At 46.7% G+C, this 24,733-nt stretch overlaps 1 pseudogene; it reads right to left on the bottom strand.

Annotated features, from left to right (window-relative positions):
• Nucleotides 1-24,733, bottom strand: part of LOC136548508 (achilleol B synthase-like) — a 46,927-nt pseudogene that overhangs the window by 2,056 nt on the left and 20,138 nt on the right.

Below are 24,733 nucleotides of genomic sequence, written 5' to 3' on the forward strand. Positions count from 1 at the left end.
ACTTTCGCTATTTTTGGACAACCATGCAATTTACTACGATTTATCGAAGTTGGATTCATAACAGAAAATAATAAGCATTTCTATTTCTAGGAAATAAGGAAAACCGAATCCTCTTTCGCCGGCCCACCACACGCAGCCCGGTCCAGCGTGTCATCCCGCCCGCGCGCGACAGCAGCCCAGCGCGCGGCCCAGACGGCCAACGGTCCGCGACGAGGAAGGCCTACGCGCGTCGGCAAAAATGCACGGGCACCCCCGACGTACTCGGTATTTGCTACGAGCTCTACGGTACTGTTTCGCTACTCTACAGTTTTACATCTGCACCCTCCCACTTCTACGTCTTCACCGCGACTAAGTCCCTGGCCCCTAGGGCGCGCACCGGTGCGACGGCACGGCACCGGGCGACCACGCCGGCCTCACCCGAACCCCTACTGACTACCTAAGGGGTCGATAGGTACCTTGATGACACGTAGAAGCTACTGGAGGCGACACGGCGAGCAGAGACGTAGGCACGAACTCCCTCCTGGGCGGTGGCTCCTGACCTGCAAAGGCGGGCTCGTTCCTATGAGCAACAGTGAAGCGAGGACAGCACACGAGCTAGCGAGCACCAGGGAGTACTCACCGATACCTTCGCATTGATGGTTTGGTTGGAGGCGGTCTGAGCAAGGCTAGCCACGTGCGCTTGCAGCGGTGCGGTGGTGCCCGACGGTGGCACGACCGCCGTGGTGGTGGCTGGCCTGCTGCGAAGCTACGGCTACGGTGCATGGGGTGCTTAGGAGGATATGGCGAGACTGTGGGTGCACTGAATCGCTACGAGATGCACTGCGGGGCTAGCTCGCCGTTGGAGGGCGTCCGCTCGGCCTTATGGAGCCGGTGATACGGAATTACGAAATTCTAGCCATGTGCAAGGACACACACAGTAAGGTGGGGACAGGGTGTAGCCAGATGCCTAACGAAGCTGAGCCTAAGATGAACTGAAGTCTACGGCTATGGTTAAGGCGTATTGGGGGAAATCGTCATGGCGGCCAAGGAGACAGGGGAGATAGGGGAGTCATGGCGCGGCCTGGCTCGGACCTGCGGTGGTCATCAAAACAATTACTGGTGTGCACGGCCCTGGGGAAGCAGTAGGGCATGGCTCCAGGCGCCAGTCAGTAAGGCGTGGCAGCAAGCCGATGAGGCAACGGTACGGCGATGCAGCGGGCAGCATCCGACAAGGGACATAGCGCGAGTGTGACATGAGGTGACGGCGGGCATACTGCCGTCCAACGCACAAGCAGCCAAAGCGATGTCAGAACTGGCGTGGCAATGGGCGGCGTGCAGCGCGGGACCGGCGCGCTCCCGGCCAAGGCAGCGCAGAGCAAGACGTGTGCATCGCATCTCGGCGGCAAGGAAACATGGCCTGTGCTGGCGCGCAGGGCGAGCCAGACATGGCGGCAGGCGAGCAGCATCGAGGGCCGTGGCCGTAGGCAGCAGCGGGGCAGGCGGCTAGGACGCATAGGCCGTGTGCGTGCACGGCGCAGTGGGACGCAGCCAGGCGCGGCAGTGGGTGCTGGCACGCCAGCAGCGGGTGGTGACCGTGCCCAGGGCTTAAGCCAGGTGTCATGCACGCTTTTTAAAGCAGTGAGAAACCTTGCACGAAAAGCTCCAATCGCTAAACTAATTGCTCGATGCACAAGAAGGTTCATCAAACTATCGACCGCAAGTCATTACATCGCGCTACTTCTTAAGCCAATCGTTCCACAGAGTTTGCCAAAAGTGGCATCGTCGACCACTTTCAAAACTTACGCGAACGACGTTGAAACGAACGGTTCCGCGTCGGAAACAAACCCAGCCTACTCGAGGTACTAACCAGCTATCCTTATCCGACCACACCTATTTCATCGCCGTTAGCCAACGTTCTTTAGCCTTTTCGTTTCCCAAACAATTCGATTACATAGTATTATATGAAACGTAACCATGGACTCACGTTTCATACGAATGTTTCAAATGCCGAACATCGAGTTATACTTCATGTCATACACATATGCACACAATTCCAGATGCTTACGAAATGTTTCAGCAAAACATTACAATGTAACACCAGGGTGTTACAAACATGTTCCTACACTCAAAATGCAACAAACTTCTTAGTAATAGTATTGGTGTAGTTTATGGGAACTGTAATAGCAACATTGTTGTCTTGCATGGTAATAATTCTAGAATGAGATATCCACAACAAGGTGTAAGTGCAAAAAAACACAAATATGCAGATAGTATATGATCCCTTACACGTACTATATATAGAACACAAAATGCAATTAGAACATTACATAGGCACACATTCTATTTTGACCAATACAACTATCTAAAAGGCTATTATATAGGAATGTGACTGTAAGATAATGGAAATAATAATGAACAAATTGACCTAGCATGTGCATAGAATGACATAAATAAGAGTAAGCAACATCTTCTATGACCCTTTAGGGAATTAGAAAATTAATAGAGTTCTCTAGAGAGTCGACAGGGGAAAACAGCTGGGCTCAGCTGCCTCAACAAAGATGATGTTTCTCTTGCTAACTCTGATCACAAATATAAATCCATCTAGGTTTGTCATATGTCAAAAAATTGTAACTATGATTAGCAATATCAACAAAAATGTATTATCTTCAATGAAAATAGTTATATATATGAGTGAAAATATACTAGTTTAGTAATTTCTAGCTTGTGTTACTGTGATCTATTATATTGATGGTTAAGTAAGAAATGTTTACTTAGCACAACCAAAATGGACATACATTTAAGATGGGAGAAATTACAATTTTTCAAAAAAGATAGTGTTTTGTGTCAGAAAAATGTTTGGAAAACTCACTTGTTGAGAATAGTCTCCTGTCTCAAACTGCATATTAATCAATACTTTTGTTGCTCGATGTAATGGTGTTGGGTCACGTTCCATCTAATTGTCACACAAATTAGAACAAGGTGGATGCAATCAACATGGTGTTTTTACTAGTCATCGACAAGTGACACTTCGGATACTAATTTGATATATTGAAAGCACAACACAAGCATTAATTTTATTGTGATATAGTAGTATTTGTCAAATCTAGTAAAAAGCAACATTATGAAAATATTTTTAGGCTAAATTTGTGAATCTAACACATACAGATCTACACATTCATCCAGGTATCTACATATTCATAGATTTGCCATGATTCATTATATATATTAAAAGAAATAACTTGTTTTCACATCTAGCTGAGTATTCCTGTCACTGAACAATATGTGTTGATCAAATTGAACGTGCCCAGCATAAATCAAAGCTAGCATCGCCCAAGCAGTTTGTACAGCATGTGTACTACGACCCTCTACATAGACCTGCACAAGGTAATGTACAATCTCGGATTAGGATCACAACAAACTAATAAAGAAATGAAGTATTAACAGTATTTCCAAAAAAATCCAGAAATATGCATTGCGACAAAATTGATGTAATGATTTTTGGAGAAAACCCATTTTATCTACATAGGCATGCCAAAAGTGTTTCCGTCTCAAAGAAACACACAGTAATTTTTGGACATGGTTAGCCCATTTGTGGAGGCTACCCAAAATATAGCAGTCTTTGTAAATCAATTTTTAGATGTGAGGCTCTTGGGAGGTCTACCCCTCTTAGGGCTGTTTATATAGAGGAAAACCTCCTAAAAGGCCCTCTCGAAAAGCCAAAGGCCCTTGAACTCCACGCACAACCATCCACTGCACACCTCACACTCGAGACTAGCCATTGCACACTCATATCCTCCATGTGCTCTCTCTCTCTCTCTCTCTCTCTCTCTCTCTCTCTCTCTCTCTCTCTCTCTCTCTCTCCAGATCGAGCATGCATCTCCAAGCACCACAATTGTTGCCCTCAACCCACCGATCTCCTTAGCTAGAGATCAGCTACCTTACTCCAAGCGCCACCGCTGCCACCCCAACTCACCGATATACTGCGCCGGATCGGCATGCATGTTAGTTTTAGCGTTCGGAGGTAAGGAGGTTCCATCTGTGGTACTTGGAAACAGCAAAAGTGGGCCTAGAAAACTTCGTCATTGTCGACGAAATATGGTCGGCAGTCCACCGAGGGGGGTGCCCGTGGTGGTAGATTATCGGTAGACGGTGCGCGTAATCAGGAATCAGATGGTGACACAAGGCGCAGAGACAACGATTTAGACAGGTTCGGGCCGTCTGATCGACGTAATACCCTACGTCCTGTGTCTTTGGTGTATTGTATTGAGATGTATATATATTAACCTGTCCTCTAGGGGACCCTTGTCTCTCCTTATATACTCCGAAGAGACAAGGTTACAAGTAAAGTATCCAATTTGGTACTATTACAATATCTAATACGACTTGTAATCTTGATGTGCACGCCTTGATCTTACGGGCTGGGCCACCTCGGATGGTGCGGCCCATGTACCATCTTGTGGTACCCGGAGGTATATCCCCCACAGCTAGTCCCCGAGCGCCATGTATTCTGATGCGACACGCCGTTTCAACCTTCTCCGAACAGTGAGGCTTGAGTTCTTGACATCTTCGACCACCGTTGTCGCCGGAGAAGTAGGTTGTCTGAAGAATGTATGGTGCTCTTAAGAAGAAAGAAAAAGATTTCCATCCTGGGAAGTGTGCCCACTTGTATTTCTGAAAAGAAACGTAAGTGTGTCTTGAAGCGTAGCGTCCTTGATCATCAGAGGCATAGGGGTCAAAAAACAAACACATTCACCGCAAGGTGAAGTGTGCCCACTTAGTCCCCAAGCCTGGTAGTAGGTGACGTAGGCACGTGGTGCCAGGGTCTAAAAAGAATTCCCAGTTAAGTTGAGAACCCAATCGTCGTACAGGCGATACGAGATGTACCGGCAGGTGCATCGTACCGATGTAGTCCCCGAGCTTGCTGGAAGGCGAGGTATGAGCCTTGTAGCAAGGTCTGAGTGAGAAAAAATATCCCAACTGTATGCGAGTTGCCAGTCGCATGTAGTCGAGACGCAAAGTCCTCGAGCCATGGTCGGAGAGTGGTCGAGGCAGTCCCCGAGCATAGGTCGAGGAGCGAGCGACGAAGTCCCCGAGCCGTGGTCGGAGAGTGGTCGAGGCAGTCCCTAAGCATAGGTCGAGGAGTGAGCGACGAAGTCCCTGAGCCGTGGTCAGAGAGTGATCGAGGTAGTCCCCGAGCACAGGTCGAGGAGCGAGCGACGAAGTCCTCGAGCCGTGGTCGGAGAGTGATCGATGCAGTCCCCGAGCATAGGTTGAGGAGCGAGCGACAAAGTCCCCGAGCCGTGGTCGGAGAGTGATCGAGGCAGTCCCCGAGCATAGGTCGAGGAGCAAGCGACGAAGTCCCCGAGCCGTGGTCGGAGAGTGATCGAGGCAGTCCCCGAGCGTAGGTCAAGAAGCGAGCGATGAAGTCCTCGAGCATAGCTCGAAATTACTGCAATATAAATATGTAGAATGGTAGTACATGATGTACAAAATAATAAATTATGGAGAAAAATCAGAGGTGAAGAAATAGCGTATGACGCTCAGTAGTCATTTGCAAATGAGCATGATGTGATAAAGCAGTTGGTGCTTTGTAAACATCAGTGTTAATGTGAAGTTTGTGTTTATACTAAATATAAACTGCCCGACCAGTTAGTATGTAGCTGAGTCTCCAGCCCTAGCTAGCCCGTTAACCATAACGCGGGGCGCGGAGCCCGTGCACGTGTAGGAAGAACAAAGCGTCGCTAAGGAGCCGCTGCCGACCACCCATAACGCAGAGGGCAGACACTCGTGCATGTGTAGGGAGGAGCCAGAGACAGGGCCGTCTCTGGAGGCATCGAGCATCAACATGACTGATCGAGGATTTGCATTAAGTATAGTTGTATGTTATATTTAAGATGGTATACATGGACAAACGCTATTTGAAGAATAATCATGACAAGGACGTTGTGGAGAAATGTCGTAATGAAAATTGTGTTAAATATAAATATTAGAAGTGTACTTATCTTTGATAGAAATCTGATCGGTGGCGATGAAGTTGTCCGGTCCTCGAGCTTTTCGACCTGTCGTCATGACTGTGGTCGCGATTGTCGTAGCGCCATTCTTCGCGGCGATTATCATTGCGACGTGGTCTGGTGGTCGATGTGGTCGGAGCTCGACTAGAGCCGCTCGGGACGTGGTCTGGTGGTCGAAGCTCGACGGAGCTGCTCAGGACAGTGGTCGATGTGGTCTGGTGGTCGGAGCTCGGCGGAGCCGCTCGGGATGTGGTGGACGGGTCGCGGTCGACGTGGTCGGAGCTCGGCGGAGCTGCTCAGTGGCTCGGTTGATGGCTCGACGTGGCTCGCTCAGCGGTTTGGCCGGCTCACTTGATGGCTCGACATGGCTAATTTAAATAGCTCGGATGCTTCTTTTGGTGTATGCCCATGATGGTTGCCCAGCTCCTGCCAAAAATATATCACAGCGTATGTGGGAGACATCTGAAGACATACTATGTCATAGGATATTAGATTAGAAAATAAATGAGTATTGACTTAGCTTCGGATGTCGCCGATCGGCTGCTGTATATATGCACATGCATGAAGGCTAATTAATTAGCACGTGTATATGCTTTGTAGATCGTCCAAAGGCCCTCGTATTTGGAGTAGGAGAAGCACGCGGAGTCCTTCAAGATTGTTGCTTATTTGCATGGCTGAGAAAATCATGTACACCTTGGACGGTTAGATCCTATAGATGCGTATGTATGTGCTATTGATTGCTTCAAAGACACGTAATCACGTGTTCATCTTCCTTGCTTGCCATTGGCTTGCATGTATGCACGGACTCATTGCCCGCCCGATTGGTGCATGTGCGTATGTGTGCGAGAGGTAGGAAAGGCAGGCCCAAGTGAGCAAACGCTGCCAAGGCCTCGGCTCGGATCACACGTCAGGAGCATCGAGAACCGTGTCTGACCCCGCCTTTGGATCGAGGTAACACCGTATCGGATCTATACGGTTCTTCTGACTCCATCGCGCATACGCCTAGCATATGTGAAACTGGGGGATCGTGATTGAGATCTCCAGATGTTTGATGTTGACATTGTTGCCGTCGTTGAAACCGGGAAGGCGACACCTCGAGTCGAACGGAACGAGATGAATTCTTCAGCTGGAGCGATGGATGCTGGAGATGCAAAGCGAGGCCGCCGAACACTGGGGCTATTGTTCTTTGCACCGAGTAGAATTGCAGGAACCCCATAGGTTGTTGTCGTCGTCGTCGCAAGATCTCGCCACGTTAAACCGAGTTGCTGTGCATGATGTTGATGAAGAAAATCGCCATCTGATTTACTGGAAGATTAGCACGCACAACCCCTAAAGGGGACCCCTACCTGGCGCGCCACTGTCGACGAAATATGGTCGACAGTCCACCGAGGGGGGTGCCCGTGGTGGTAGATTATCGGTAGACGGTGCGCGTAATCAGGAACCAGATGGTGACACAAGGCGTAGAGACAACGATTTAGACAGGTTCGGGCCGTCTGATCGACGTAATACCCTACGTCCTGTGTCTTTGGTGTATTGTATTGAGATGTATATATATTAACCTATCCTCTAGGGGACCCTTGTCTCTCCTTATATACTCCGAAGAGACAAGGTTATAAGTAAAGTATCCAATTTGGTACTATTACAATATCTAATACGACTTGTAATCTTGATGTGCACGCCTTGATCTTATGGGCCGGGCCACCTCGGATGGTGTGGCCCATGTACCATCTTATGGTACCTGAGGGTATATCCCCCACAGTCATCAACATTCCGGCGGAGTACTTCCACACGCCCACGGATGGTGAAGTCATCATAGATTTCCACTGACATGCATAGACTACTGCGGTGAAAGGACCTCGACATTGCCCAAGTCACCTTATTTGCCCTAGTAAGTTACTTATGACTTTGACACCACTGCATCGCTATAGGTACTTTAGGAACAAACTAATAAAGCCATAATGGCTTTTCCTTGCAAGATGCAGGCCTATGTAAGCAAGGAATTGAGGCAAGGATATTATCTATCACTAGTAGAGAAACAGGTTGTACTTTCGGTTCTCAACCCCCTTTAGTCCTGGTTTTGGAACCGGGAGCACGAATCAAGGACTAAAGGGCCCCTCCTTTAGTCCCAGTTTTGCACCCGGGACTAAAGGTCCACCTTTAGTCCTGGTTGGTAATACCAACCGGGACTAAAGAGGCCTCCCGGCCTGACCACGTGGGCCGGCCCTTTAGTCCCGGTTGATATTACCAACCGGGACTAAATGTTTTCTTTTTTTCATTTTTTTGTTTATATTTTCAATTAATGATTCGTTTTGGTTTTCGAATAGGTTTTCGAATACGCATTCTACGCTGCTAATAATATACGTATTCTACACATTTATAATGTTCGAACATTTTGTACAAACTAAAGTATGAAACTAACGTATATATTACATGCATATATATATATTGTACGTTATTTTATGTACATATAATATGTATATATATATATTACAAATAAAGCTTGCATTGTATATTCTATCATATTCTTGGCATAACAAATTCACTCCATCTGGTTTGGCTTCTATGTTTCGTTCACGTCATTGTAGAACTCGCCGGTAGGGTTTAGGACCTAGTCATTAAGAAATCCTGCGATGGTCTCTTGAATTGCTTTCAGTTGGTCACGTCGTATGACTTTTTCCTTCAACCATAGAGTCTTCAATAAAAGTTGAAAGAAAAGTATTAATATATATATATATATATGTGTGTGTGTGTGTTGGTCACATGATTACTTATATATATGAGCAATAAAAGAAATTGTGAATATATGAATATATTTATATAACGTACTTTGAGGTTCTCTTCAGGAGTTCTTTTTGAGTACGCCATGATAAACTCGCAAACATAGTATTCGCAGTAGTTGTTCCCTTGTTCTTGCCTCAGAACCCACTTTTATGAGGAAAAAGATCCGGTGAATTGAAAGCATGCATGATGTTAATTGAATTATATATATATATATATATATATATATAAATGTAGCTAGTACTTACTTTGTGTGCGATTACATCCAGTGGCGCTTTGCAATGTTTCATGTGGTGTTCCTCAATGAAACTTTTCCAAACACTATGCCCAATAAAATAAAAAAATAATTTGGCCTTTAATAATTGTTGTAGTTAAGAGATCGGGGTATATATAGTTGCTAGAGAGACCAAATTATCCTTGGATAATATCTATCATGTCTTGGTACTCTGTTTGCTCTTTTCTTAATGAGTCTAAGATGCTCAACTGACTATTGGCCATATCGATAACCATCAATATCCAGTGATTGCTGCATATGTTTTTATACACAAATATGATCGACATTAACTAGAGTCAACATATATATATATATGAGATAGCTTAGCTAGTAAGCAAATAACTGAACAAATGTCCATATGATCGACATTAATTATTTAACACTCACTTGAAGTTGTAGGGGAAGAGTATATCCTTGTTTTGTTGGTTCACTAAGAACCTCATGAGATTTTTCTCGAGTTCAGCTTTCCATTGAGGCAGGGGATTAGGGTATTTGAATACAATATTTGGATCAATGAAACCAACATCATTATCCTTTCTCTTTCTGAGTTCTGTCATCTTATATCTGCACATATAAAAATATAGTGTGAGGATATATAATTTATATATATACATGTAGCTTTATATATATACACTTTAATAGTAGAAAATAATCACACTTACAGACAATAGCAGCTAATGAGACTTTTGTCGAGAGAGTCCAGGTGGCATAGTTGGTGTAATTCTAAAAACTCGACATATATAACGTCATCACCACGGAAGTAATATTGGTTTCTAACTCTAACAGAAACAAAGGTCTCTCCCCGTTCACACGCCGCCAAGTACCACTTGTTTAGCAGGTACATTTGTGTACACAGTTCACCTAAGGCCTCAGGGTTGTATAGACTCTTTCCATTTTCCAAATTTCTTCCAAGGATCCACTTTCGGAGCAAATGGTCCTTCAATGAGCACTTGGGCAAGGTCCAAACCGGTATCCTCATAAAACCGAGCCAGGTCCTCAAAATTGACGTCCAGTACGTCTAAGTTTGAACCATATTCATTACGAATGACTAAGAGGGAGGACTGATTGTTGTGATTGTTGTCTGAGTTGTGCAACACCTTTCTCTGCTCTAGTCTTTTTCTGCTTCGCCTCAAATGACTTGGTGAGAGAGCGGTCGTAGTCCGATTTTGGCAGGGTCTTTTGAGATTCCTGCTTTTTCTAGTCCACCTTCTTTCTTAGAAGATCTGGAGGTAGGTAGAAGTACGGTTTCTCTAGGTTCTTCCTCGCTTCTCAGTTGCTTTCTTACTTTTTCGAAGAAACTGCTCACATCTTTTTGTACTACAGCATTTAATTCTTTTTCACTTTTCTCGTAAGCCAGTTTTTGGGGAATAACTGGATTAGAGGAGGCTTTCTTCTTTGACGACTGGTGGGCCTACAGGCTTCATTTGCGGGGCGGACCTCTTAGGAGCTGGCTGCTTCTTGGTCATGAAGGGAGGCAGGGTAGCCGTTGGACACCTCCTTGGAGGCGTTGGAGACCTCCTTGGATGTGGCGGCGGTGGCGGCGTTGCATAATCATTGCCCGGAGCACTATGGTAATCTAGAGATTGAATAATTGGACTTAGGTTGGCAGAGGCCCTGCTGTGTGAGTACAAAAAAGAATAATTAGGTATAAGAAATTAGTTATTATTAATCATGCATGTCAATAGAAAATTAGTGAAAAAATTATTTCGTTCACTTTTGTCTGCACCTATTGTCTGGCAGTTGAGGAAGCGACGATGGACTAGAGACCCCAGGAATAATGATGTAGCGCTTGCGTCATAGTATGAATGTCTTCTCTGCTTCTCCTAGAGTCTTCTCCCCATCACCTCCTGGAATGTCAAGAGCCAGATCACTAAAACCTTTGTTAACTCTATCCACTGAGACGCTAACATATCCAGATGGTATTATTGCCCTATGGATTCTTGGTGTCTTGGTAGGATCTGGAGGAGAAAAAACACTGAGAGCCACCATGATTGTGGCATTCCCTTTTGGAATATGTAGCTCACATAATGTAAACAGTGCAGTGATGTCATCTACGGGAAAATGTAGCATTGCGTCATCTTGATTTAGGCAATTCCATGGAAGCGCAGCTACTTTTCAACTGATCAGGGGGGCTAATATTAATGTTGATTCCTAGATCTGATTCCTACCTTTGGGCACTCATTGCTATTTGCACTTGCTTTATGATTTCAGTTCTGCATTCTAGCTTGCATGTCTTTTTTGTGCTCCTATGCTTGAAGCAACACCTCTCGTGACTCACGAACATATTCCTCCAACCTATTGATCCGCGTTGCTTCCTCATCATTCCTTCTCTGCTGGCTTCTATAGGTATCTCTGTCGTTAGGGAAAACCATGCTCCTAAGAAATGTTCTGTCCTAAACCTCTCGTTCAGCCACTGTTTTCAGCAGTCCCTGATGACATACGTCAGTTCATCCTTATCTCCATTGGGCCTGAACACACCAATAGCTTTAGCTTATAGAGCATAAGAAAATCTTTGTGTTGCTCTTCCGAGTTTTGGGCCATGAACTAGCTTCTTGGTCTCTAGGTCCAGTCTTCTCCCATGAGCGAAAAAACAATTCTTCACGTGTTTGGGACCAATTGAGTGATTCTGGTGTGATACCCTTGGCAAGAATGTCCGCTTCTATTTTTCCCCATTTGGGAATGGTAGTTGCGTAGCCACCTGATCCCATGCCATGGTGGGATACCTTCTATCGGGCATTCGCTTGGTTCCTTCTCACCCATTCCTCACCCTCTTCTGATGTCTTGTACTATATAAAATCATTCCAGTATGTCCTCAACTTCACGAGCAGGGCCACTAGTATTGAAATTGGGTGTTAGGTTCTTCTTGACGTATTTCGTGTATAGGAATTTCTTCCAAGTCTGAAATTGTGTGGCCATCTTCTTCATAGCCCATTTTCGAACTAGTTCCTTCAATTCATCATCGTTGATAGCATCATAATCATCCGCTTGCAACATGAAATGTTGAAGGATATCATCCCAAATTAAATTCTTATCAAGATTAGAGACAAAACTAACATGAGGCTCGTTGATCTTTTGCTTCCATTCACGAGCACTGATCGGAAGTCTGTCCCTTACAAGGCACCCACAGTGTTGCATGAATTTCCTTGCATGTGGACCAAGTGGTTCGCCTGTCTCGATATTGAATTCTGATATTATGTAGCGCCCCTCCAATGGCTTTTTCGGGCCTCGAATATTTTTGCTTTTTGTCGTTGTGGTCGTCGATCCAGAGGGCTACGTATAAACAAGAATAAATAAATATCATGTGTACACTTAATAGATGATAGATATTCAAATATATATATATAATATTCAAATACATATATAAATATATATACCTCGCCTAGTGTTTTCTTGCACAATATTTTTTTGGTTGTCTTCAAGAGCCAGGTATTGACTCCCGTCATCTACATCCTGCTGGTCACCATCGGCCAATTGAGTGCCGATGTTGATAATATCCATCATTTCTTCATCCATGTTATCTCTTGGGACAGCCATCTAGCTTTTACACCACTAGATATATCTATAAAAAATAAAAACTATATCTATCAAATATCCATCAAATTTTAGCTCAAAAACATGTTTAAATAAATAACCATTCATACTAGTTGACCTTGCTTACGTGATCATCTCGGCGAGCATTTCTCCACTGGACGGCACCGTACATGGCCACGGAAGAGCTTCGATTCTACGAGGAAGGGAACGCGGTCTTCCACGACCGTTGCCGCTCTCCCTCATAGAATCAAAGCTCCTCCTTGACGCCCGTTACCGCTCGGCAGAGAACATGTTAGCTGAGATGAACACGGTCCGCCTACGTGATCAACTAGTACGGATTTTCTACAATTTTCTAATAATTTTCTAAGTTTTTCATTTCATAGAAAAATTAATTCTAAAAAATAAAAGGCATGATTTCTAAGTATTTTATTTCATGGAAAAATTAATTCTACAGTGACCTACTCGACATCGGCGAGCTCGCGGGCGTTTCATGGAAAAATTAATTCTAAGTGACCTACTCGACAAATTGAGAAAACACACACGCTCTCATGACCTCACACATCTTCTAAGATCACGTAAGCTTCCAGTACTAGTTGACTTTGCTTACGTGATCATCTCGGCAGGCATTTCTTCACCGGACGGCACCGTACTTGGCCACGGAAGAGCTCCGATTCTATGAGGAAGGGAACACGGCCTTCCACGACCATTGTCGCTCTCCCTTGTAGAATCAAAGCTCCTCCTTGATGTCTGTTACCGCTCGGCAGAGAACATGCTAGCCATGATGAATACGGTCCGCAAGTTCAACTAGTATGGATTTTCTACAATTTTCTAACTAGTCCACGCCAAGGAGGCGGAGGTATGCCCGCCTAAGTACGAGAACTACGTGCCCTGCTACTACAATGTCACGGACGCCGTCGAACGTCTCGGATCTGGGGGCCGACATCATCATAAGCTACCACGCAAAAAGGAGGAAATGACGAGACACCGGGCCATGCCCGTGCTCCACTGAGCTCGATGGCTTAGCGCAAAATCTCATTACAAGATTGCCGGCACGAGGGCTCGGCACACGCATCTATCCGATTACAAAAGGTTGGAGCAATTAATCCATCATAAACGGATTATATATGGTGGCGGCTGGTGGCTCACATCCAAGGTGTCAAACACGAGGTCTAGCTCCTATAGCCAAAAAACATGTTAGAGACCTAGACTTTACTAAAAACAGTAATAATATGTTTCATTACAGGCCGATGGTAAATATGGCTACAGAAAAGCCCATCCATTCGACCTTTGCCGAGCTTTGCCTCTTAAGAGCAGTAAGTATGGTTAGGTGAAATCAAATATCGCCATGCAAAAGTAGCATACTAGCTAAATTGTTACCCTCAACCTCAAGTGGCATGGGTGATTGATCGGTAATAACAGTGGTACACGTCTTTGTCATTTAATTTGATCTTCGACACGCACATGCAAATACATATTACATAGGGCCAGACACAAGCATAAATATTAGTATGATTCATGGCCTCAGTCGCCCACATTCTAGCACCAAGGAGCCTAACATATAAACAGAAGTATGCACCAATTGCAAAGGCTACTAGCTAGCACCAAATCAAAGTGATACATTCATTGAGCAACGGCACTGATCAATGAGTTGGCCATTCATTGAGCAACGGCATTGATACATTCATTGAAGCAGCAAGAGAGTGCAGAGGAAGAGGGAGACCGGGCCAAACCTAGAGAAGACGTGATGTAATACAGATGCTATGGCCTGCTGTGGTTCTTGGAGAAGATTGTGTCTCATGGATCTAACACAAGAATGAGGGCTTCAAAGTTCAAACATAGCACGGAGAGGAGGATGAAGAAGGGGATGAATTGGAGGAGATAGACACCTCAAAGAACCTTGAACCGCTTGGGGGCGAGGTGGGCCGAGGATGAGGATGACACGAGGCGTGCGCAGGCCGGCCGAAGAAGAAGCGCGCGTGCGCGTGGGGCTGATGGGGGCGGCGACGCTGCTAGATCCGGTTGGAGAAGATGAGGCGACAGAGAAGAAGGCTTGGTGGCTACTAGATCCGGTTGGAGAAGGAGGCGACGGAGACAGAGAGGAAGAGAACTAAGAGAGAAGGGCGTGGTTTATAAAGGGGGACCTATAGTCCCAGGTGATTGTTAGAACCAGGACTAAAGGTTCTTTAGTCCCGAGTGATGGTTAGAACCGGGACTAAAGGTCTGACCTTTAGTCCCGGGTGTAGCCACGGCCCGGGAGTAAAGGGGATTTTGGTGGCCCGCGAAAACACAGCCCATCTTTAGTAGTCTCGGGTGATGGTTAGAACCGGGACTAAAGGTTCTTTAGTCCCGGGTGATGGTTAGAACCAGGACTAAAGGTCTGGCCTTTAGTCTTGAGTGGTTGGTCCACCCAGGAGTAAAGGTGGGCTGCAGTTTGGCTTCCCGCCAGTTTGTAGAAGTGTTTCCTTTTTTATATATTTCTTTTATATAAATATGCAGAGAGTTGTTAATTACCTAGTAAATAAAATATTAGCAAAAAAATACAAAAAGAATTCTAGGACCTGGTTTTGTATTATTGTACATAAGAAAAATCTATAACCTAAACTCTTTTATTTTATTGTATAAATATTTAACATAGTATAAATAATAATCATAATTTTCACCATGCAAAAATGTACTACTTAATTAAAATCATTAAAACTATTGCTTTTCGATAGGAAATTAGTTTTCATATCTTATTGACGTTGATCATTTGTTTTTTCATCACACATTCTCCACAGGAAATCCACCGTCAAGCAGAAAATTCATTTAAATGGTAGAAAATATGAATACACGACAGAAATATGAATACATTATATATATATCAAGCGGGCACAGTAGTGAACTTCTTCTTAATGTATATCCCTTGGTTATGATCGTGCCGTAACCATGGAGTGTCCTCATCATTTAGCTGGATGCTTGGGTCTTTGTTCACTGTGAAGGGTGGAATTCGGTCATCCTTTTCATAATCTTCTGATATGTCTGACTTGTCTTCAATTTCGACGATGTTTCTTTTCCCTGAAAGAACTATGTGGCGCTTTGGCTCATTGATTGGGTCGTTGTTGTTTTTCCCTCTCTTCGGTTTTGTAGACATGTCCTTGACATAGAACACCTGATTCACATCCTTGGCAAGGACAAACGGTTTGTCTTTGTACCCAATATTGTTGAGGTCCACGGTTGTCATTCCATACTGGTTGTCGACTGCTACCCCGCCTCCAGTCGCCTTTACCCATTGGCACTTGAACAAAGGTACCTTAAAAGTAGGTGCATAGTTTAGTTCCCATATCTCCTCTATGCGGCCATAATATGTTTGTTTATTTCCATTAGGGTCGGTGGCATATATGCGGACACCACTATTTTGGTTGGTGCTCCTTTTATCTTCGGCTACTGTGTAAAATGTATTCCCATTTATCTCGTACCCTTTGCATGTGAGGATATGCCATGATGGCTGCCTAGCCAACAAATACAGTTGCTCATCAATACTCTCATCACCCTGACATTCTTTTCGCAACCAGTCGCTGAAAGTTTCCATGTGCTAACGCGTAATCCAAGCTTTAGACTTCCCTAGAAACTTAGATCGGAGCAACTCATTATGTGTCTCGATATACGGATCCACCAAGGAGGAGTTTTGTACAACTGTGTAGTGTTCTTTATTAAAATAATTGTCCTGCGTACCAATATATGATTTTTCCCTAGTGTCCCCTTTCCACTTAGTCTCCCCTCGTGTCGCGATTTAGGAACACCAATCGGGTCAAGGTCAGGAATAAAGTCAACACAAAACTCAATGACCTCCTCTATTCCATAGCCCTTGGCGATGCTTCCTTCTGGCCAAGCATGGTTGTGAACATATTTCTTTAGGACTTCCCATGAACCTCTCAAAGGGGAACATGTTGTGCAGGAACACAGGACTGAGAATGCTAATCTCCATGACCAGGTGAACTAGGAGGTGTGTCATGATATTAAAGAAGGAAGGAGGGAACACCAACTCAAAGCTGACAAGACATTGAACCACATCATTCTATAGTTTAGCTAGATCCATTGGATCAATTTCCTTCTAAGAAATTGCATTGAGGAATGCACATAGCTTCACGGTGGCTAGACGTACATTTGGAGGTAGAATTCCTCTTAATGCAACTGGAAGCAATTGTGTCATGAGCACATGGCAGTCATGGGACTTTAAGTTTAGGAATTTCTTCTCTGGCACATTTATTATACCCTTTATATTCGAGGAGAATCTAGATGGTACCTTGATGCTTGCTAGGCATTCAAACATGCTTTCCTTCTCTTCTTTGCTAAGAGTGTAGCTGGCAGGACTTAAGTAATGGCATCCATCATCTGTCTTCTCTGGATGTAGGTTGTCTCGTTCTTTCAAACATCGCAGGTCCTGTCGTGCTTCAAGTGTGTCCTTAGGCTTCCCATACACACCCATGAAGCTTAGCAGGTTCACACAAAAGATTCTTCGTCAGGTGCATCACGTCGATCGCGCTATGGACCTCTAGGACTTGCTAATAGGGTAGCTCCCAAAATATGGACTTCTTCTTCCACATGGGTGCGTGACTGTCGGCGTCGTTCAGAACAAGTTCACTGCCATGTGCCTTTCCAAATACTACTTTCACATCCTTGACCATATTGAGTACATCCTCACCAGTTCGGTTGCCCGGCTTGGTCTGGTGGTCTGCCTTACCTTTAAAATGCTTGCCTTTCTTTCTTAGGGGGTGATTCGCAGGAAGAAATCGACGATGGCCAAGGTACACGACCTTTCGACATTTTTCAAGAATATACCTTTAATGTCATCAAAATAGTGTGTGCATGCATTATATCCCTTGTTTGATTGTCCTGAAAGATTACTTAGAGCAGGCCAATCATTGATTGTTATGAACAACAATGCTCGCAGGTCAAAGTGCTCCTATTTGTGCTCATCCCACACACGTACACCTGGTCTGTTCCACAAAAGTAGAAGTTTTTCAACTAGTGGCCTCAGGTACACATCAATGTCATTGCCAGGTTGCCTTAGGCCTTGGATGAGCACTGGCATCATAATAAACTTATGCTTCATGCATAACCAGGGAGGAAGGTTATAGATACATAGAGTAATAGGCCAAGTGCTATGACTACTGCTCTGCTCCCTGAAAGGATTCATACCATCCATACTTAAAGCAAACCTTAAGTTTCTTGCGTCATTTGCAAACTCTGAGAATTCTCTATCGATTGCTCTCCACTGGGACCCATCAGCAGGGTGTCTCAACATATTGTCTACCTTACGGTCTTCTTTGTGTCATCACAATAACTTTGCATGGTCTTTATTTCTGAACAGATATTTTAAGCATGGTATTATAGGAGCATACCACATAATCTTGGCAGGGATTTTCTTCGTGGGGGTGTTCACCCTCAACATCACCAGGGTCATCTCGCCTGATCTTATATCGCGATGCATGACATACCGGGCATGCATCTAACTTCTCGTACTCCTCGCCATGGTAGAGGATGCAGTCATTAGGACATGCATGTATCTTCTAGATTTCTAATCCCAAAGGGCAGACTACCTGTTTTGCTTCGTACGTAGTGACGAGCAATTCATTATCCTTCAGAAGCATCTTCTTTTGGATTTTTAGTAACTCCCCAAATCCCTTATCTGATACACCATTCTTTGCCTTCCATTGCAATAATTTCAGTGTGGTACCCAACTTTTTCTGTCTCGCATCACAAGTTGGGTATAGCAATTTCTTGTGATCCTCTAGCATATGCTCGAACTTGATCTTCTCCTTTTCACTTTTGCATTCTCATTGTGCATCATGAATGGCCTGACCAAAATCATCAGTGGGCTCATCTTCTGCTACTACCTCTTCTTTAGCTTCCCCCATTGTAGTCTCATTCAAGGCACCATATTCAGCAATAATGTCATCATCGTCCCATTGTTCTTCTTCACCTTCTTCCATTACAACCCCGGTTTCTCCATGCTTCGTCCAATAAATATAGTTTGGCATGAAACCCGACTTCAACAAGTGTGAATGAAGACTCCTTAAGCTAGCATATTCCTTCAAATTCTTATATATGGCACATGGGCAGCACATGAAACCATCGCGTTTGTTTGCCTCGGCCACACATAAGAAAGAATGCACGCCCTCAATGAACTCTTGGGAGCGGCGATCAGCATTGTACATCCAATGTTGGCTCATCTGCATTACATAACATACATACCATATTAAAACCTAGAATATAATTAGTTAATTATACGACATGCATGCCACCACAGAAGGTATTAATTTATGAAAGTCTCGCTACAATATAGACAATCCCAACTACCACTAAAAAACTAAAGCTAAAATGCACTTCAGCACTATAAGGATTTCGCAACCAATCCCAACTAAAACAGACAGATCATGCATTTGTTCAACATCTATGGGCTTCTTTCGCAGGATCACTGCCTCATCAGCCATCGTAGCCGCCTGTGCAAGAGAGTTTTGCACGTGTTCAACATACTCTTCCTCCCAGTACCAGCCTGAACATCCAATGCCATCCCACTAAAATTAAAATAAAAAATTAGAACTTTAATCACAATCATCATAAAAATAAGTATAAATTAACCATAATCATCAAATGCGACAAAATAACTCACATTGCGATTCGAACACTTATAGAAGATACGGATATTGGGGACCTAATACCAGGGTATCCTAGAAGGTGGAACCAATAACCGCCGAACGTAAAAAACTTCTGGACGCATAAGGGCGCTGTTTCATCCCTCATTTGGGTAAACAGGAGTTTGGTTCCACCTCGCTTGACGCCTTTGGGAGATAACTCTGCCTCACCCGAGGGCTCAAGGTTAATCTCCGTCTCACCCGACGCCATAGGGATAAACTCCATCTCGCCTGAGGGCCAAGGGATAAACTCTATCTCGCCCGACGCCTTAACAACAGGCTTGGTCTCGCTCGAGGGCCAAGGGATAAACTCCGTCTTGCCCGATGCCTTGAAGGCAGGCTCGGTCTCGCCCGAGGGCTGAGGGATAGGTTCCGCCTCGCCTGACCCCGGAGGGGCAAGGTCAGTCTCACCCGAGAGATAGGAATTAGTCTCTGTTTCGCCCAACGGCAAGGAACGAGTCTCACCCTGCTCCATATCTAAAGATTGGATTCACCCTCCCTGACAACTTCTCCCTATTCCCTCAAGATGGTAAGTATAGGGTAAGATAAGACGTTCGGGTCAACCATGGCTCCAAGGACCATACCCTGTGCCCTGGTAGGAAAAGTACTACCAGGGGATGACAGGACAGGTGCTTTAGACCCTTCTGGGCGCCACAAAGCCCGAAAGGTTGTACAGGTGTGTGCTTCTCGCCCTATAGAGTTGTAGGCGCCGCCTTCAGCTCTAGGACACGCAACCCGACGAAGATATACGACAACCACTACGCTCCAGAAAAGGACTTAATATCTCCACGCATGACGGACATTCCATCATCATACTATGGACCTAAGGGAGCGGCACCCACTTCCCGACCCCTCAGGACTGCCAAGTTAGAAGGCCTTCATCACGTCGTCGCTCTGCACCCCGACCCCTCGTCCCTCCAACGAAGACTCATAGGAACCAAAAGGCGTGCGGAGCAAGGCTAGGAGAGGCCAATAAGTCAAAACCATAGTACTATAGCCCACACCCTGTGCAGGACAGCATTCTGTACTCAACCTGACATTCTATAGAGACATCAACAGTATTGTAGGCGCCTATCTTCCTTTGCACTCACCAGAATGAAGGAGGAGGATTGGGTAGACGTGAGCCACAAGACTAAGTAGAATATAGATCCTTAATCCTCGCCCTTGTAAAAGCCACCCCCTTCCTCTATAAAAGGGGATGCGCTTCCTCCATCAAGGGGACGGACTCTGAAAACCGAATAATACGACGCACTCGTACACACAGTCAAGCGGCTACAAAGCTCTTGACCACCCTTCAACCCTTCCATCAGAGACTTGGGACCAGTCCCTCTCTCGATCGTTTGTATCCCTTACTACAGACCGTTCACGGTGCTAATAACATGAGCAGTAGCAAACTGGACGTAGGGACATTTGGCCCAAACCAGTATAAATCTTGTGTCCTTTAGCGCACCATCCGAGCCTAACACGCATTACTATAAATTTACTTGCCGGTGCTTGTACGAAACACCGACAGTTGGCGTGCCAGGTAGGGGAGTTGCGCATTCCAAATCAGGCCTCGGATGGCCACCCACGCAATCACCTGGGCCCCGGGCGCACACGTGCGTTTCGGTGACCTAGATTTCATCATCACACTAGGAGGAGAGCTGGCGCTGACTCACTCAGCCGCCCCATCTGCCCCTTCCATCAACCTCAGCTGTCTTAGGCTTGAGGGCCCACCGGGCAACTCCCTGGGAGTCCCGTCATCAAAGGAGGCCTCTCGCTACGCCACCATATGTCCAGAAGAGTCCATACGGAGCGCCCCGATAGTGTTTCCATTTGGCCTCCGCAACGCTGCGGCGACCGCTGACCGCCTTCTGGCACTACGTATGGTTCAATCACCCACGGACATCGAGTTTGTGGGGATGATTGAGCGGGATACGGAGACCCTCTACAAGCTCCTCAATGAGGAGCCGGGATCGTTCTCTAGCTCGGATTCTAGTAGGGGGAGCCACCACCCTTCTCGGGAGTGCTTCATCACGCAGACCCCCGAAGGTCATGTCGAAAGCGCCTCCAGGGAAGAGGACACCCCTACAAACAACCCTAATAGCAGATCCAGGGAAGAGATGACAGCCCCATCTCGCCTAAGGATGGAGCAGCTGAGGGCCCATCAGCAAGAGATTGATGAGGCCGGGCAAGGGCTCATCTAGGAATACGCGAACATCAATCGCGAGATTGAACGCCGCAAAGATGGGGGGCGCGCGCGCGCCACGGCCCGCACCGTACATCAAAGGATCCTCACCGACAATGGGGCCCTTCCTCACTTTGCCCAAGCCAGCCAGAACATCGCCGCAGCAACCGCCTTGCTGCATGGCCTTCTGGAGGCCACGACGTCCGAGGATCGCCAGGAGATTCACGCGTTGCTCGAGCGTGCAGCGGCGCAGCAGGCGGAAAGTTCGTTGTCTCGACGACGCGAACCCGACACCAGCCAGCGCGCGCCCTCAGTGCGTCCCACCAAGGACGCATCTGTACACCAAACACCGCCAGCCGGCGGGCAGCCCTCTGTCATCCCAGTACATCAACGCCTCGACCATGGCCGCAATGTACGCAGCATCATCGATGCTCGGAGACATGCCCACGGTGATGATGGAGAAGCAGCACGCCGTGGCTATCATCCCCGACGTGGTGGGTGCTACGACAACAATGAGGACCGAAGCCCGAGCCCCAGCCTGCTAGGCCCTTAGGCCCTTGGTCAACACATCCTCAACGCTGCGTTCCCCCTAAGGTATCGACCGCCTACCAACATCCCTAAATATTCTGGTGAAACAAATCCTAGGCTTTGGCTCAAAGACTATCGGCTTGCATGTCAGGCTGGTGGTGTGAGTGATGACGATTTCATTATTCGCAATCTCCCGCTGTTCTTAGCTGACTCAGTGCGAGCATGGCTAGAGCACCTACCATCCAATGCTATTCAGAGTTGGGCGGATCTGACGGAGATCTTCGTGGGTAACTTCCAGGGCACGTACAAACGCCCTGGAAACCCATGGGACCTCAAAAACTGCCGCTAGAAGGCCGATGAAACCCTTCACGGGTACATTCGGCGCTTCTCTCGACAGTGCAACAAGCTCCCTAACATCGCCAACGCTGACATAATAGGAGCCTTTCTGTTTGAAATAACTTGCGAATCCCTGGTCCACAAGTTAGGATGTAGGGGCCCGCAAACTACCAAGGAACTCCTAGACATCGCCACCAGTCACGCCTCTGGAGAGGAGGCGGTCGGAGCCATCTTTGATCGCTCCAACGGAAAGATGAGGTGGGACGAGGACGCCGGCGAAGGCGCCTCCAACCGTCCTACCAAAAAGAAAAATAAGAAGCAACAACACGACAACCCGCTCATGTCCGCTGCCGACCGCAAAGGTGGCCAGAAGCCTGCAGAAGGCACTCCGAACCACTTTGAGAAAATGCTCGAGGGGCCATGCCCAAACCACGCCTTCTCGGCCAAGCACCTATACAAGGATTGTGGCCTCATGCACAAATACTTGGCCGGGGGCCTTAACAAAGGGGAGCAGGAGAAGGTGCTTGTTCCCACCACTGACGACACGGAGGAGAAGGACGACACCTTCCCAACGCCGACCAGTGCCCTCATGATCTTTGGAGGATCAATGGCCTATGACTCTAGGCGCCGCTAGAAGGTCGCATGTCGTGAGGTCTATACTGCCGGACCGGCCACGTCAGCCTTTCTCCAGTGGTTGAAATCCGCCATAACCTTCAACCGGACCGACCATCCGGATGCCATCCCACACCCGGGAAGGTATCCGCTTGTCGTTGACCCGATCGTCGGTCCAAAGCGGCTCACCAAGGTACTGATGGATGGGGGCAGCGGCTTCAACATCATGTACGCCAAGACGCTCGATGAGATGGGCGTCGACCAAATGCACCTCTGTCCCATCTGAGCACCTTTCCATGGCGTCGTTCCTGGAAGGCAAGCCGTGCCACTAGGGCAGATCGACCTGCCCGTCACTTTTGGGGATCGGTCCAATTACCGAACTGAGACCCTCACCTTTGATGTAGTGGGGTTCCTAGGGACTTTCCACACCATCCTAGGGCGACCATGCTACGCGAAGTTCATGGCCGTACCCAATTACATGTACCTAAAGCTGAAGATGCCAGGTCCCCGTGGGGTCATCACCATTGGCACCTCCTTCTAGCGCGCTTATGAGTGCGAGGTCGAATGCTGCGAACATGCATCCGCAGTCATCGCATCCGAAGAGCTCACCACCCTTAGAGAGGAGGTCATTGAAGGGACACCCAACGCAAAGAAGTCGTCCGGATCGTTCAAATCGACAGAAGGCTCTAGGGACGTCCTCTTGGATCCCAGTAGCTCCGAGGGCAAAAAAGTCCATATCGGGACCACGCTCTCCTCTGAATAGGAAAGCACGCTCATCGACTTCCTCCACGCCAACAAGGACATCTTTGCATGGAAACCCTCGGATATGCCGGGCATCTCGACGGAGGTCGCCGAGCATGCTCTCCAAATCCTCCTAGGCTCCAAGCCAGTGAAACAACGCCTACGCCGCTTCGACGAGGAGAAACGCAGGGCCATCGGCGAGGAGATAGCCAAACTACTGGCCACAGGATTCATTAAGGAAGTATACCACCCAGAGTGGTTAGCAAATCCTGTTCTTGTCCAAAAAAAGAGTGGGAAATGGAGAATGTGTGTCGATTATACCGGCCTCAACAAAGCATGTCCAAAGGATCCGTTTCCTTTACCATGAATAGACCAAATAGTCGATTCCACCTCGGGGTGTGAAACCCTCTGCTTCCTTGATGCATACTCCGGCTACCATCAAATCGCGATGAAAGAGTCTGATCAGCTCGTGACATCTTTTATCATGCCCTTTGGATCATTTTGCTATATTTCAATGCCGTTTGGTCTGAAGAATGCTAGGGCAATGTACCAGCGCTGTATGTTTAATTGCTTCGGAGACCTCATCGGGCGAACCGTTGAGGCCTACGTCGATGACATCGTAGTCAAATCCAAGCGAGCTGACCACCTTGTCGTCGACCTTGAATGCACCTTTGCGACACTCTGGGCAAACGGCATCAAACTCAATCCCGAAAAATGTGTTTTCGGGGTCCCAAGGGGCATGCTGCTCGGCTTCATTGTCTCTGAGCATGGCATCGAAGCCAACCCGGAGAAAATATCAGCCATCATGAGGATGGGCCCGATCCAAAACATAAAGGGGGTTCAGCGGATCACAGGGTGCCTTGCCACCCTCAGCCGATTCATTTCACGCCTCGGCGAATGAGGACTCCCCCTTTATCGACTCCTGAAGAAAACTAACCGCTTTGAGTGGACAGCCGAGGCTCAGGAGGTGCTTGACATGGTTAAACAATTTTTAACTAAACCACCGGTCCTAGTTCCTCCATGCAACGGAGAATCTCTCCTACTGTATATATCGGCTACCACCTAGGTGGTTAGCTCCGCCTTAATAGTAGAGCGAGAGGAA

Source organism: Miscanthus floridulus, chromosome 4, assembly GCF_019320115.1.
Source record: "Miscanthus floridulus cultivar M001 chromosome 4, ASM1932011v1, whole genome shotgun sequence".
NCBI classification, from domain to species: domain Eukaryota; kingdom Viridiplantae; phylum Streptophyta; class Magnoliopsida; order Poales; family Poaceae; genus Miscanthus; species Miscanthus floridulus.